This window comes from Chenopodium album, chromosome 25, assembly GCF_948465745.1.
Source record: "Chenopodium album chromosome 25, dcCheAlbu1.1, whole genome shotgun sequence".
In the NCBI taxonomy this organism is placed as follows: domain Eukaryota; kingdom Viridiplantae; phylum Streptophyta; class Magnoliopsida; order Caryophyllales; family Amaranthaceae; genus Chenopodium; species Chenopodium album.
In genome coordinates, this window is record NC_137858.1 from 18,392,897 (window position 1) to 18,408,988 (window position 16,092).

Genomic DNA, 16,092 nt, shown 5'->3' on the forward strand with positions numbered 1-16,092 from the left:
CGAACTTCTCCGAATCCGACCGTTTCCGTGTCTGTGCAGGATACTATGGCCAGAACAAAAAGAACAGCAAGAAAGTGTAACTCCGATGGAACTTTCTACCATTCGGATGGGTCGATTGTATATTCAGACGACTCAATAAGGGCGCCTAGAAGTGAGGTGTCGGAGCATCCTGACAGCCCTTCCTATCTTCCTCCCACCCCCACCTATTACCATTCGCCCACTTCCAGTGGAACTCCCAGTGTGGAATCCTGGGGGAGGCGGATGAACAATATCAACCCGGGCCTTCTGGATAGGCGCCGGAAGAGAGTCTAGGGGAGGAACCTGCTGGCACCAGTCGGCGGTCCCCTAGCTCTGATAAGAGCTCTGATGACGAGTCGGCCTCGTCATCTTCTTCAGAAAATGCCTCCTTAACTTCGGAGGAGGCAAGGACTAAAATAGATTCTGCCAGGGAGTCCCTAGCAGTGGATAAGGGGGAAAGCTGGGCCGAGCCGAGCTCTTCCAGGCGTTCGGAGAAAGCCCCCCTACTATCATCATGTTCCGCCTAGCAGGCGGAGCTCCATGGAATCCGGCCTTGCCAATTTTAGGCGCAAGGTCGTTTTGGGCCATGGCTATTCTTTATCGGTCCCTAAAAAGGACAACACCATTACTTGGCCGAGCCTGGCCAGCTACCAGGACAAAGCCTTCGGCTGCTATGAAGCGGCCTTCCAGGTAGGCCTTCGCTTCCCTCTCCATCCGGCCGTGGAGAGGATCTTGGATGGATACTAACTGGGTATCTGGCAACTTGTACCCAACTCTTGGATTAATATTCTGGGGTACGTTGCCGCCTGTGAGATGCTGCAGGTGGAGGCGAGCTTTGAAGCGTTCGCCCACATGCACTATCTGAGCAGGGCGCCTGCTAGAGGAGGTGAGGGCTGGTACACCTTGACCACTTGCAAGGGGTACATGATGGTTGTTGGCAAAGAGAACAAGTGGAAAGATTGGAGGACTAAGTTTTACATAGTCCATTCTGCCGACAGCCGCCTGAACCAAAAGTATAACAGGTGGAATAAGGAACCACCTCTCCTAGCAGGCAGGAGTGCGTTACCTCCTTTTCCTAGACGGGCACGGGAGGAAATCATGGACAAGGGGTTATTTACCGTGTCCGTGTGGACGAATGATAAGGGGGACAAGGAGGTCACCCCTCAATGCTACCTCCCCCTGTACAAATGGTTTGAAGAGGGAACGTTCTTAGCCGCCTGTGGGCTAAGTTCTGAAATGCCGAGAGGTAGTCGGCCGTTTGTTTAATATGCCATTTTGCTTTGCTTTCCAATACTTGTTTGATGGTGCTAACACTTGTTCTTTTTTGCAGACAAGGCAATGGAAAAGCTTTCGGCCTCAAGGAAGCCGGCTGTATCTGCTGCTCGATACAGATCCAACGTCCTCAACAAAGCTGAGGCTACCACCCACACCAAGGTTGGGGACGAGCAGAAACCTGTCGGCACTTCTAGGGTAAGAACTTGTTACACTTAGAATTTCTGACTAATGCTGGATTTGTCCGAATGGTTTCTGACTTGTTTTATCTCTTGTGTTGATGTAGGGTGCCCGTACTAAATCTCCTTCAAAACCATCCGACCCTAAAATAAAAAAGACTAGGGCGGGTGATGTGAGCGCATTCGGCAAAGGCGGTCGGAAGCACATAGCTCACAAGCCTAAAAAAGGCACAGGCGCCTCTTCTCTTGAAGCTGAAAAGGAGATCAGCAAACCGGATGTCCAAAGGACATCGAAGGGTGGCTTCAAGCAACCCATCACTGCTGTCGGCTCAGCAAGAGAGAAGAGAAACCTGGGGAAAGAGGAGGAGGACGAGGGTAAAAACCATTCGCCTTTTTGTCCTTCCATTTAGATAAGACTTGTAATATTCTTCTAATTCTCTTTCCTTTTCAGTCCCTGTGTAGAGACCGACTCCAATCCAGATGGCCAAGACCATGCTGAGGGTGATTGACCCTGATGACAGAGCGTCTGTCAGAGGAGTCGGCACCCTGGACTTGGATGGCATCCTGGGGAACCTCTGCGAGGTATGAATTTCAACTTAAGCAATTTTTTCTTTTTTTTTTGCTTAAGTCCTTATCCGCCTGGTTTTTAACCATTCGGCTCTTTTTTGCAGGCCATGCTGCGCGTCCACGGGCTTAGGCAACCCCTCAAGGACAAATCCAAAGAGGTAACAGTCGCTCATGCTCGAGCCGAGTCCGCCTTGGATCGAGCTCAATTTGATATTGCTCAGAATGAGCTTCTGACGCTTGATATGATGTATTCCCAGGCGGAAGCCAATCTGCAGGTGAAGAAGGACCTGGACTCGGCCCGCCTGAAAATCTCTGAACTTAAGACTGAAAACAAAAGTCTGAAGGAGAAACTCGAGCCTCTTCAAGATGCCGAGGAAGAGGCCGAGAGGGCCAAGCAGAGGGTGGCCGCCTGGAGCAGCGCCTCAGCAACCAGGAGCATCAGCTGAAGACCAAGTTTGAGTTCGTAGCTGAACAAGAGAAAGAAGCTAATGTTAAGTAGATGATGAGTGACTATGATGCCATCATGCGGGCTACTTGGGCGGCTGTGCAGCCGGACTCGGACTATCAGACTTGGAAATCCAAGTTTGATGAAGCCAGCAAAGCATTCGACGCTCGCCTTCTTGAAGAGGCTGAGAATACGGCTAAGGCTGCTGCTGAGGCCGAGGAAGGCTCCGCGTCCGACTCTTCTGGGGATTCGTCCTCCAGTGGGGAGGAAGGAGATCAGGCGGAGGAAGGAGAGAAAAATGATGAGGAGCAGCCGAAGGACAACAGGCCGGTTGCAAATGAAGTGACCTTTCCCTGATCAATTAAGCTTTAAGTTATTTCTGCGGCCGAATGGCCATGTATTTGCTTTTCCGGCTTGTGTGCCGAGTATTCATGTATCTTTATCGACCGAGGGGTCGGGTAATCTGACAATTTCTCTAGCTCCGCCAGCAAACAATGTTTAACCAGTCGTCTGATGGCGATTGGTCTTTTTAATTGAAATCCTTCGGCCATTTGGCTGAAGTTATTCATATTGTTGTCCTTTGAATTTTTGGAATTTCTGAATTTTTCATTGCATGTTTTTGGCTAAGTATTATAACCTGTATACCATGCGAATGTTCTTGCCCCTGGACGGATGTCGAGTGGTTTCGGTTGATTGGATTGATTGACTTAGAAATTATTGATACTCAGAAGAGTATACATGGTTTCTAAGTCAATCAATCACTATAGTGATTGCCCCAAACCACGCGACAGACGACCATCCAGAATTGGCGAATAAAAGTTTTCATTCGGCCATTGGCTCGAACAAAACTCAAATTTCTAACTTAGCAAATTTTGCTAAGGTGAAAAACCTCCGCCTGTTTTGCCCCATAAGCTAAAAACAGGCGCATCCGGCCATAAGCCTCTTTGAGATAAGATGTTAAGTTTATAACTTAACCAATTTTCTTTTTAAAAGGAATTGTCCGCCTGTCTTGACCCAAGAGCAAGGAACGGGCGTCATCCGACCAAAAGCCTCATTAGGTGCTAAGTAGTTAACTTAACTCATATATTAACAAGAATGTTCCGTCTGCTTTGCCCCAGAGCAAAAACAGGCGCATTTGGCTTAATGCCTCATTAGCCTCTACTCATGAAACATTGACCTTTTACAAACTGTGCTAGGACAGTTAGAAAATTCTGGCCTTTTAGATTTCACTTTCGATTAAAACAAACGACTGCGAATGCTGTCTTAGCGTTCGGTAGGGCCGCTTGTTATATTCGTAGAGCAATGTGCCACCTAAATGGGAGATGCTTCTCCTCGACAAATTCGCCCGAATGGACGTCGCCGTTATCTGACTCATGTTGGAGCAGACGGTCTTACTTATGTTGGAGCAGACTGTGACCATTCGGTCTCTTTTTGTTTATTAATATCTGGCCATGGGCCTCTTAAGTAAATATTCGTTAAGTGTCGATATAAACTTAGTGGATTTCGTAGGAACGACTGTTTTAAAACAATCGGCTCCTTCAGAAAAGTTGGTGCGTCTGCTGTTGGGACAAACGCTTTCCAAATGCATTGGCCGTCTGTATTTTGTACAGGCGACACTAAGAAACTTAAATAAAAGACAAGTTGGGAAATGAAGGCATATTCATTGACAAAACTTTGACATTACAAAATTTAAGGTATTTACATTCGTACTTAGAAGTAGTACTTTTTCAAGTTGTCTACATTCCAAGTTCTGGGGAGCTGCCTGCCGTCTAGGTCTTCTAGGCGGTAGGTGCCGTCTCTTACTTCCTCATAGATTCGGTAGGGGCCCTCCCAATTTGGGGTTAGCTTTCCCTGCTCATTCGCCCTACCGACTGCCTCCATTTTCCGCAGCACAAAGTCCCCCACTTTGAGACGACGCTTGTGTACTCGTTTGTTGTACTCCCGAGTAATTCTCAGACGGTATATCTCATGCGCAAGGCAGCATTGCCCCTGCGCTCTGGAAGTGAGTGCAATGCTAGACGCATGGCCTCCCAGTTCGCCTCTTCATCATACAGCATGATTCGAAGAGTCGGCTCATAGTGCTCAATGGGCAGGACAGCTTTTGCACCATACACCATAAGGAATGGGGTTTCTCCAGTTGCCCCTTTAGCAGTCGTTCTGATGGACCAGAGGACGTGTGGTAATTCATCCGCCCAAAGGCCACCAGCCCGTTCAATTTTCTTCTTAATCCCGTCTGAGATTAACTTGTTGAAGGCTTCGACCTGGCCGTTTGCTTGAGGCCGGCCGACTGATGCACAGAAGCTTGAGACCCCTTGGTCCCCCAGCCAAGTCTTGAGTGGAGGCCTCTCAAATTGAGGACCATTGTCAAAAACCATAGACATGGGCACCCCAAAACGAGTGATTATGTTCCTCCAGATGAAGGAAATGACATCTTTTGTCTTGATGTTTTTGACCGCCTCCGCCTCTACCCACTTGGTAAAGTAATCCACAGCTACCAGTATGTAACGCTTGCCACCTGGTGCGGCTGTATATGGCCCCAGAATGTCCATGCCCCATTTGGCAAAAGGTACTAGGCTGTGGATGGTCGTCAGGTGACAGGCTAAAGTCGTATCACCTAATCAAAAATAATTACCTAAGTCCACTAGCTTATGCAGATAGGGAAGTAGGGTCAAATCCACAGGGAAACAAGTCTTTCTACTCCTAATCAATTATTATAATCTAAATTATTAAAGTAACTAATATTTTTGTGAATAAAATCTATGCTACGAAGATTATGAGTAAGGAAAGTAATAGGGAAGAATTCAATAATAATAAAGCCTAGGGCATAGGTTCACTAATAAACAATATTCCAGGGTAAGACATAATAATCAATCATCAATGCATTAACTAATCAGATCATAAAGGGCTTTCGCTACGTATTACAATCACAGAATTAATTTACCGGTATTAAATCTCATCTCTCGAATCTCGACCTAACCATTTATAAATTAATCTGCCTATTGAAACTAAGCCTAAACATCAATTCTCATCTCTCGAATCTCGAATCAATATTGCTAAACTCATACAATTAAACCTGGCCAAATCTAATTGCATAGCATTTAAACAATCAATAGGAAATCAATTAAGCATTAACAATCAATAATCATAAAATTACCCCTTCATATTATTTATTAGATCCCCATAAACCCTAGAAAGAGAACTACTCAGACATAATTAAAGTTAAACTAAACATAATAATTAAACGAGACATAAGAAATTGAATGAATAAAAATACTGAGATTAATAAGAGAGAAATCGTACCAAGACGGCGGAATTACAATGGAGTTTTAGAAACAAGAGAAAATAAGTCTAGAGAAAGAAAGTCTAAGTAAAGAGAGAAGGGATTAAAAACTAGAGTAAAAAGAAGTGAAAAGAAGAAGTCATCTTGCCTAATAATAATTACATTAATACTAAGCAAGGAAGTTTTCGCTAAACAAAACTAAACGGAAGTAATTAACTCCCTAAAACTCACGCGCCCGGTCGGGCAAGGGGCCGCCCGACCGGGCCCGCCTTTTCTCAAGCCTTCCCTATCTCGCGCCCGGTCGGGCGCGTGCTCCGGGCGCAAGCCTTCTCAGACACTTCCTCGCCCCGCTCGGTCGGGCGCGCCTTCGGGCGGAGCCTTGCTGGTCCGGGCGGAGCTCTTGGGCTTCACGGCTATCTCCTTGGGCCTCCGAACTTGGCCCAATTGCCTTGTATTTCCGAAACTGAGCCCTTATTCACCGATTATCTACCTCCAATTGGTCTTGGGCTATCGAAAGTGGTCGCGGCCTTCCAACACTTGTAGATGCTCCTCAAAAACCCGGGAAAATGCTCCAAGTACGTAAATTCCTACAAAACTCAAGCAAAACTACCAAAGCACTGGAAAACACAAATTAGTAATAAAAGTGGCTCGAAGGAGCCAAAAACACTACTAATTACGACCAAGGGACGGGGGTAAATATATATAAAATGAACACATCAAACTCCCCCAAGCCAAACCTTTGCTTGTCCCTAAGCAAAGAGCTCCTCAATGAACAATAAAACATGCCTCACCCCAATATAAAAATCAAGCAAAAACGATTCAAGGCAAATCAAGTGAACATGCTTCAAAATCAACCAATCCTATTCATCTAATCACCCTTCCTCGCCAACAATTGTCAAGTAGAGCAAACCACAAGAGCATATAGAATTAAGACTAGTGCTCATACACTCAACTCTCATTTATGTGGCGAGTAAAAGATGTACTCGATCGCTCTCCATCCCAACCCCTTTAATGTGAACAATGCCCTCCCAAACTCACAACACTCGTGTGTTTAAAAAGACATACACTCAACCTAATGGTCGACTCGGAATATGTCAAGTCATAACTTGCATTGATAAACAACACTTTCACATTTACACAACTCTATGCACAAGGTTAAAAGGTCTTTTAAGCTTGTAACGTAAGGCTAGGGTAAAAGGGTAGGATAAATTTGGGAAAATGTGAGAGAAAAGCTATGCTAAAAGGGAGCCATATCCTAATAAACCCATGACCAAAAATAATGATCATAAACATCTCCAACAAAACTAACTCCAACACAAATCCACCAAATATACTCCAATCATAAAAAACAACCCAATACTTACATAATTCACTCATAAAAATATGATAATATAAACTAGAGTGAATAAACAAACTTTGAACTCAAACTCAAATATTTACAATGAACTCAATTTTTTTCTTTCTCTTTTCTTTTGATAAACCTTCACTTAGACAATTTGAACATCAAACATTTTTTTCTTTTTGCTCTTTTTTTTTTCATTTTTTTTCTAGAAGTTCACTTTCTTTTTTTTTTTCACTTTTTTTTTTCTTTGAACTTCTTTTTTTTTTTCATCACACTTTTATTTTTCTCAAATATGTACACTATTAAACTCATCAAAACAAAAATATGATCAAGAACAAAATACTTCTCAAACCCACCCAAATTGTGCAAATAATGTGCACACTACAAACTCCCTCACCTCACTCACTAATAGCTCCCCCAAGCCAAGCTTGGGACTAGTAACCAATGGGGAAAACATGGCTTGTAATGTGGCTAAAAACAATAAAAGGGCACAAGCAACAACATGGGTAGCAAGAAGGGAACAAATGTATCTAAATAAATCTGAAGGCTACCTAAAAGAACAAATGCCTTCGTCCTCCACATGTGCATAATAGTGAGTCATGAAACACTACTCATAGTTGCAAATCAATACTCAAATTCATTGACATACCAGGAACTAATCACACATTCCTAACCAAATCAACTAGTCAAGCACTATATTCACATGTAGTTGGGCAAAATTGACGCATGTTTAGGAATCCAAGTAATTAAACTTCAAATCATGATCAACAAATCCACAATGCTCAAAATCAAATACCAAGAATCAAAACATTTTTTCCTCAAGTATGGGGCACAGGGCAGCATGATTTACAATTCATTGGTTCGTATTTTTTATTTTTTTTTATTTTTCAATTTTTTTGTATTTTTCATATAAGGAAAGCAATAAAACTAATCTAGAAAGCAATAAATCTAAACTAACAAAACACACCAAAAATAAACAAAAATAAAGAGAAAGGAAGAAAAATATATACCAAATCCAAAAATCTCCCCCAAGCCAAGATCAGACAATGTCCTCATTGGCTCGAGGCTAGCCCAGCTGGCTACTCATCCTCATCCTGGTCCATTCGTGTGGACCCCACCTGCTCCACCACTGGAACCTGCACCATCTGCACCAAAAGAGCTACAACCAAAATAGTTAGCATGGTAACTCCCCCCCGCCGGTCCCCCAAAAGGTATGTCCTGGCCGTACCCATGGAACGAAGAATAGTCTGTGTAAATACCATGGGCAGTGGGATCCCTATCGTATCCCTGAGGTGGTGGCTGGAACCAGTCTGGGTAAATAGCATCGTCGGGAATGTTGCCCCGACGAGCATAATCATCATAAATGGGGTAGAGCCCCCTACCCTGGTTCCTCTCTAGGTAGCCTAACCTATGGTCGACGGACCCAAGCATCCGTCTCATATCAGTCTGGTTATGCTCTATGCGACCTATGGCCTGACCTATACTCTGCAAATCCCAAACCGGGTCAGAGTTACCATGAGGGACGGAATAGGACTGTCGGGGTGGTGAAGGTGGCTGTGGAATAGGCTCAACTACTGGCTGTGGCTGGGCCTGGGCCTGCTGTGGATCCTTACCCCTAGCATGGGCAACTAACAGGTCATAAGTGTAAGACTCTTGCCCTGGGGGAAAAGCGGTCAGGTCGGGGTTGGGCAAAGGAAAAATAGGTAAGGGTTGCTCAGTCCCTGTCCTAATGCACCAATGGGTGACCTGGCTCCCGTCTACCCTCAACCACCCAAGATCCTCAAGGTACCTAGAGGTAATGTAGGTGTCGGGTCCCATGTTAGTCATGCGGTGGGGTCCACTCTCTACAAAACCGGCCTTCTTGATGGCTATCCTAGTGATAATGCCACCAAGACGGATGGGGGTAGTGGCCTGGTTACTGGCCGTGGCGTGCCTACCTAGGTGGTGGATGATATATATGGCTATGTTCAACTTCCCGAACCCAAAAATATAATGACCAATTACAGCTAGTTCATTGGTCTGACAATTGTGGGGCTCGTTCCTACCTAGGAAACAGACACCGGCAAATCGTTGCCACATTTTGGGGACGGGGTGGTGGATCGGCCTAGCACTAGTATGTTGTGCAGTTACAGATGAAATACCAGTTAAAGCAAAATAAACATCTTCCATTTTAAACTCGGCATTCCATTGACGATCCAAATCAGGTTCTAATTCAAATAATTTACAAAATTCCACAAAAGAAAGAGTGATATTTCTATTATTAAGCCTAAAAATCAATTTCGGACCACTTTTATGATTTTGAATAACTAAAGAAGATAAGAATTCACATGTTAATTCACGGTATGTCGAATAATGCCTATCTACAAATTTACGCATACCAATATCATTCAAAAATCTTCTAATAAAACCATAAATTCCTAAGGATTCTAAAGTGGGACGGTGTAACCACCGTGAGGGAATTACCTCTCGTCCGTAGAGCACCTCGAGCTTCTCCCGTTGCTCCGGCGTCGTGATCTTGATCGTTGGCCATTGAGGGAGTTGCAGTGCCGGGTCATATTGTTGTTGGGACGAGCTTGAACTACCCCCGAGCAGGTTTCTGGCCCTCTTTGCCGCCATTGGAGTGGTGGTCGAAAAATGAAGTTTGTGGAAAGTGTAATTTTTTGGTATAGAAGTGTAGAAGATGAAGAGAGGATTAGAAATATGTAAGAATTTCTGAATTTGGGTGAGAATTGGAGGAGAAATCTTAGAGAGAAGGTAGAGGATTTTTGAGTTTTAGAGAAAGAATCAATGGAGGAAGATGAGAAAGAATGAAGGAAAGAAGAAGAAGAAAGGAGAAGAAGGAAGAAAGGAAAGACGGGGAAAAAAAAAGGGACGCGCCCGGTCAGGCGGATGGTTGCCCGGTCGGGCGATCTGAATTGTTCGTAGATGTTTCACTCGCGCCCGGTCGGGCGCCAATATCGCCCGGTCGGGCGATCGACTCTTCACCAAACCTTTTCTCGCGCCCGGTCGGGCGCCCCACTCGCCCGATCTGGCGATTTTTGTCCAAATTTCGAGCTCGCGCCCGGTCGGGCCAAATTCAAGCTTTTCCAATCCTTATTCTTGCGCTCGGTCGGGCGAAGCTTCGCCCGGTCGGGCCCGAGAGCAAGGTTAGACGACCTAACTTTCTTCAAAATTTGGCTAACACTTTTCCTCTAATCTGTACCAAAAACTCATAAAACTCGTTAAATTCCCTCCTCTCTCCTCTCATAAGAAAAAAAGAAGAAAAACAAAAATAAAATCAAGTAAAATACGGGTTGCCTCCCGCACAGCGCTGGTTTATCTAGGTCCCGCACGACCTTCTTACCATAGTGTTTTCAAGGTGAACTGGAACTAGTTAGGTGTAGTAATTCAACTGCACCAATTGTAGCCCCTTCATGATATAACTTGAGTCTCTGACCATTTACCTTGAACTCGTTACCATGTTCATCGAATAACTCTACAGAACCGAATTTATTGGCTCTTTTTGTGAAAGGACCCGACCACCTTGACTTCAACTTTCATGTTAAACAACAACACCTTATCACCCTCTTTGAATTCTCTCGGAAGGATCATCTTGTCGTGCCATCTCTTAGTCTTCTCCTTGTAAACTCGCGCACTATCATAGGCCATCAACCTAAACTCATCAAGCTGGTTAAGTTGTAGAAGCCTCTTTTCTCCCACTAGCTTAGCATCCAAATTGAGCTCCTTAATAGCCCAATATGCCTTGTACTCTAACTCCACCGGAAGATGACATGCTTTACCATACACAAGTCTATAGGGAGTGGTACCTATACAGGTCTTAAATGCGGTTCTATATGCCCAAAGGGTGTCATCCAACTTATCACTCCAATCTTTCCTAGATTTTTCTACCACCTTCTCTAAGATGACCTTGATCTCACGATTAGACACTTCGACTTGGCCACTAGTTCGGGGATGGTAGGCTAACCCTGTCCTATGGTAAACACCATACTTCTTTAGGAGGGTATCTAACTTCCGCTCATGAAAGTGGGATCCTCCATCACTAATTATGGCTCTAGGTACTCCAAATCTAGGAAAAATGGTTTTCTTGAAGAGTCTATGAACCACCTTGGCATCATTGGTAGGAGTGGCAATGGCTTCCACCCACTTGAATACATAATCTACAGCGACTAGAATATAACGGTTTCCCCTAGAAGAAGGGAACGGTCCCATGTAATCAACACCCCAAACATCAAAAATTTCAACTTCCAAAATCCCAGTTTGAGGCATCTCATGCCGACGCGAGATGTTGCCAATCCTCTGGCAAGAGTCACAAGCCTGCACAAAAATGTTAGCATCCTTGAACATGGTGGGCCAATAAAATCCTGACTCATTTATCTTGGCCACTGTTTTAGAGGGACCATGATGTCCACCATAAGGTGAAGTGTGACAGCTAGTGAGAATACCATGTACCTCTCATTCGGGAACAGACCTGCGAAATAATCCATCTGCACACTCACGAAACAAAAAAGGATCATCCCAAAAATAATGTTTAACATCAGAAAGGAAATTCTTTTTTTGTTGGTAGGACAAGTCAAGAGGTAGAGTACCACCCACTAAATAACTTGCAAAATCAACATACCAGGGGTGTTGCTCTACAACTGCATACAGGTTGTCATCAGGGAATGAATCATCTATAGGAAGAAAATCCTTACCCTCATCATACCTGATTCGTGACAAGTGATCTGCCACTACGTTCTCTGCACCCTTTTTGTCCCTTATTTCAATGTTGAAATCTTGGAGCAAGAGAACCCACCGGAGTAGCCTAGGCTTTGATTCAGCTTTGGCTATCAAGTACTTAAAAGTTGCATGGTCAGTAAAAACAATAACTTTAGAACCAACTAGATATGATCTAAATTTTTCTAAAGCATAAATAACAGCAAGAAACTCCTTCTCCGTGGTAGCATAGTTGACTTGAGCCTCATCCAAAGTTTTACTTGCATAGTAGATAGCATGTAAAACTTTGTCCTTCCTCTGTCCAAGCACGGCTCCTAGAGCAAAGTCGCTTGCATCACACATGATCTCGAATGGAAGATTCCAATCGGGTGCACATATGATGGGTGCCGATATCAAAGCCTGCTTAATCCTGTGGAAAGACTCAAGACACTCGTCGGTAAAAACAAAAGGGGCGTCCTTAAGCAAAAGCTGAGTTAGTGGTTTAGCAATCTTAGAAAAATCTTTGATAAAACGGCGATAAAACCCCGCATGACCTAAGAAACTCCTAACTCCCTTAACATTAACTGGGGGAGGTAATTGCTCAATCACTGAAATCTTAGCTTTGTCCACCTGTATGCCCTTATCAGATACAATATGACCAAGGACTACTCCCTCTGTCACCATAAAGTGACACTTCTCCCAATTTAAAACCAAGTTGCATTCTTCACATCTTTTCAAGATTTTAGCTAAATTAATTAGACATAAATCAAATGAAGAACCATAGACACTAAAATCATCCATAAAGACTTCCATAATAGACTCTATGAAATCAGAAAATATGCTCATCATGCAACGTTGAAAAGTAGCCGGTGCATTACATAAACCAAAAGGCATTCTACGATATGCAAAAGTGCCATAAGGGCATGTAAATGTAGTCTTTTCCTGATCTTCAGGGTGGATCGGAATTTGGAAAAATCCCGAATACCCATCCAAATAGCAAAAGAACTTATGATTAGCTAACCTCTCAAGCATTTGATCAATAAAGGGGAGAGGGAAATGGTCCTTTTTAGTGGCGACATTTAATCTACGATAATCAATGCACATACGCCACCCTGTAACAGTTCTAGTGGGAATTAATTCATTTTTATCATTTTTTATAACAGTCATCCCACCCTTCTTAGGAACCACCTGTACAGGACTTACCCATTTAGAGTCAGAAATAGGATAGATAATACCTGCATCAAGTAATTTCATAACCTCTTTTTTGACTACCTCTTGCATATTAGGATTCAACCTCCTCTGGGGTTGTATGCAGGGCTTGTAGTTGTCCTCTAAATGTATCCTGTGCATACAAAAATCTGGGCTTATACCCTTGAGATCATCAATACTGTACCCTATTGCCCTTTTGTGGGTTCTAAGAACCTCTAGAAGTTGGGAAGTTTGTGGGTCATCAAGTGCAGTACTAATGATCACAGGGTGCATTTCCTGCTCATTAAGAAAAACATATTTTAAATGAGAAGGGAAAGGTTTTAGTTCAGGTTTCTTTACCTCTGCAGGTTTTTATTCCTGAACTAATTTTACTACCTTCTTGTTCTCGTTGTCATCAAGTTCTCCTATGGCAAGAGCTTTTTCAATAATATCCACCTCTTTACTCCAGATACTCGCATCACCTGTAGACAAATTTCCACAAAGTATTTCTTCCAAGGGATCCCTTGCAAGAATATGTGTCAAGCTATCATCACAAATATCATCCATTATATCTATAACATCAATCAAACAACAATTTTCCTCTAGCATAGGACCTTTCAAAACTTTCCCTAAATTAAAAGTAATATTATCATCACCAACAGATAGGGTTAGTTTACCATTTTTAACATCAATAATGGCTCCTTCAGTGTGGAGAAAAGGCCTACCTAATATAATGGGAATTTGTGTATCCTCAGCCATGTCTAAAACAACAAAATAAACAGGGATGAAAAATTTACCAACTCTAACAGGGACGTCCTCTAAAATACCTAGGGGATATTTAACGGAACGATCTGCCATTTGCAAAGTAATATTAGTAATTTTTAATTCACCCATATTCAATTTAGAGCAAATAGACGATGGCATGACACTAACAGAAGCACCCAAATCACATAATGCTTTATCTATGAAGACATTACAAATATGACAAGGGATAGAGAAACTACCAGGATCCTTTAATTTAGGAGGAGATTTATTTTGTAACAATGCACTACATTCCTCAGTAAAAGCTACAGTTTCTACTTCAGCCCTCTTCCTAGTCAAAATATCTTTCATAAATTTAGCATATGCAGGAACCTGTGTAATAAGTTCAGTAAAAGGGACCGTTACCTGCAAATTTTTAACAACCTCCAGAAACTTACCAAACTGCTTATCCAACTTAGTCTTTAGTTGGCGATTAGGGAATGGTAATTTGATAACTGGTGGTGCTTCCCTACTCTTCTCCTGGGGTGCATCCTTCCCTGAGGTTGTACCCTGCAATGAATCATCAGAAATATTAGTATTAGCAACTTTACCCTGGAGCCCTGCAGGGGCATTTGGTACAACGGAATCAGGATTAGCAATATCAATTAAATCAGGTTTATCCTCTTTGGGCATTTGGGGCCCATCGTAGTGTGAACCACTCCTTAGGGTAATTGCATTTGCATGTTCCGTAGGTTGAATTCCCTGCGCTAGTAGGGCTCCCTGCTGGCGAGATTGAAGGGTAGAGGACAATTAGGCAATTTGGGTGTCCATGACTTTATTATGGGCTATAATAGAGTCAATTTGTTGGTCTCTACTCTCCATATGTTTTTGCATACTGGTCAGCATTGCCCTAATTTCTGATAAAGCAGGGTCAGAAGATGTAGTAGGGGCTTGTGATGGGGGTTTCTGGTTAGCATGAGGGTGGTAATATTTTTGCTGTGGAGGGGGTGCTGGTTGTGGTTGTGTTGGAGGTGGAGGGTTTTGAACATTGGTGCTACGGTAAGATAGGTAGGGATAGTTCCGGTAGCCAGGATTGTAGGAATTGGAGTATGGGTTATTTTGCTTGTAGGTTTGAAAAGCATTAACTTGCTCCATCGAACTCCTGCAATCTTGCTCAAAATGCCCTACACTTCCACAATTTTCACAAAAAGCATCATTAGAATTATTAGAAACAACAGAAACATTAGCAACAGAATTAGGAATATTAGTACTAAGGTTATCTAATTTCTGGCAAATAGAAGTAAGATGAGCTTGCATAAGGGTTACTGAATCAACATGATGCTTGCCCTTATTAGCATAACCTCTCGTATTCCCATATTGGGAATTATGGATCGCCATATCTTCAATAACCTGACCTGCATCATCAACATTAAGATTCATAAATCTACCGCTAGCTGCGGAGTCTAAAATTGTCCTTGATGCATTCCCTAATCCATTGTAAAAAGCTTGAATTAACTGCCACTTCGCCAAGTTATGGTGGGGACACTCCCTCTGCAGATCCTTGAATCTTTCCCAAGCCTCATATAATGCTTCATCTGGCTCTTGGGCAAAATTCTGAATGGCACTTCTCAGTAAAGCTGTTTTCTCTACAGGGTAATATTTATTATAAAAATTCAAAGCAAGTGTCTCCCAGTTAGTAATACCAAGTGCAGCTCTATTCAAACCATTAAACCACAATTTAGCTTTTCCACATAAATAAAAGGGAAAAAGAATCTCCCTGATTTGGTCCTGCGTTACCCCATTCTGCCTAATAGTATTGCAATATTGACAGAAATCTGCAATGTGAAGATTAGGATCTTTACCCTTAGCTCCACTGAACTGCTTTCTTTCTATCATCATTATAAACTGGGGCTTGATCTCGAACTGGACTCCCTCGAGATCAGGTGTAGGAGAAAGATGTGGAAAATCCGTCAGGGACGGCTGCGAATAATCGCTCACCTTGCGAGGTGGAGGTGGAGGTGGTGTACCCATCTCTAATTCTGAATCAGAAGAGTGCTCCGAATCACTAGAGTTAGGTAATGGATTTCTAGGAATATCGTTACTCCCAGAACCTACCGAGATCTGCCTATAAAAATTCTTCTGTCTATGGAAAGAGCGCTCGATCTCAGGATCGAATGGAATGTAACCTGATCTGGAACACCTGGGCATAAACAAAGAACTAAAAAGACAGATATTAGAACTACCTCAAAGAACTAATGTCCTTTGAGGCAAAAGGGAAAATAATCTAGACTACAAAAACAATTAGAAATAAAAATAAAACCGTTTCCCCGGCAACGACGCCAAATTTTGACAGGCTAAAGTCGTATCA

General features: G+C 43.0%; 1 non-coding gene across 1 annotated transcript; it reads left to right on the forward strand.

Moving 5' to 3' along the window:
- The first annotated feature begins 15,252 nt into the window (after positions 1 to 15,252).
- Positions 15,253 to 15,359, forward strand: LOC145615859 (small nucleolar RNA R71). Its single transcript, XR_014107436.1, has one exon. It is a non-coding gene; the product is annotated as a small nucleolar RNA R71 (small nucleolar RNA).
- The last annotated feature ends 733 nt before the right edge of the window (positions 15,360 to 16,092 follow it).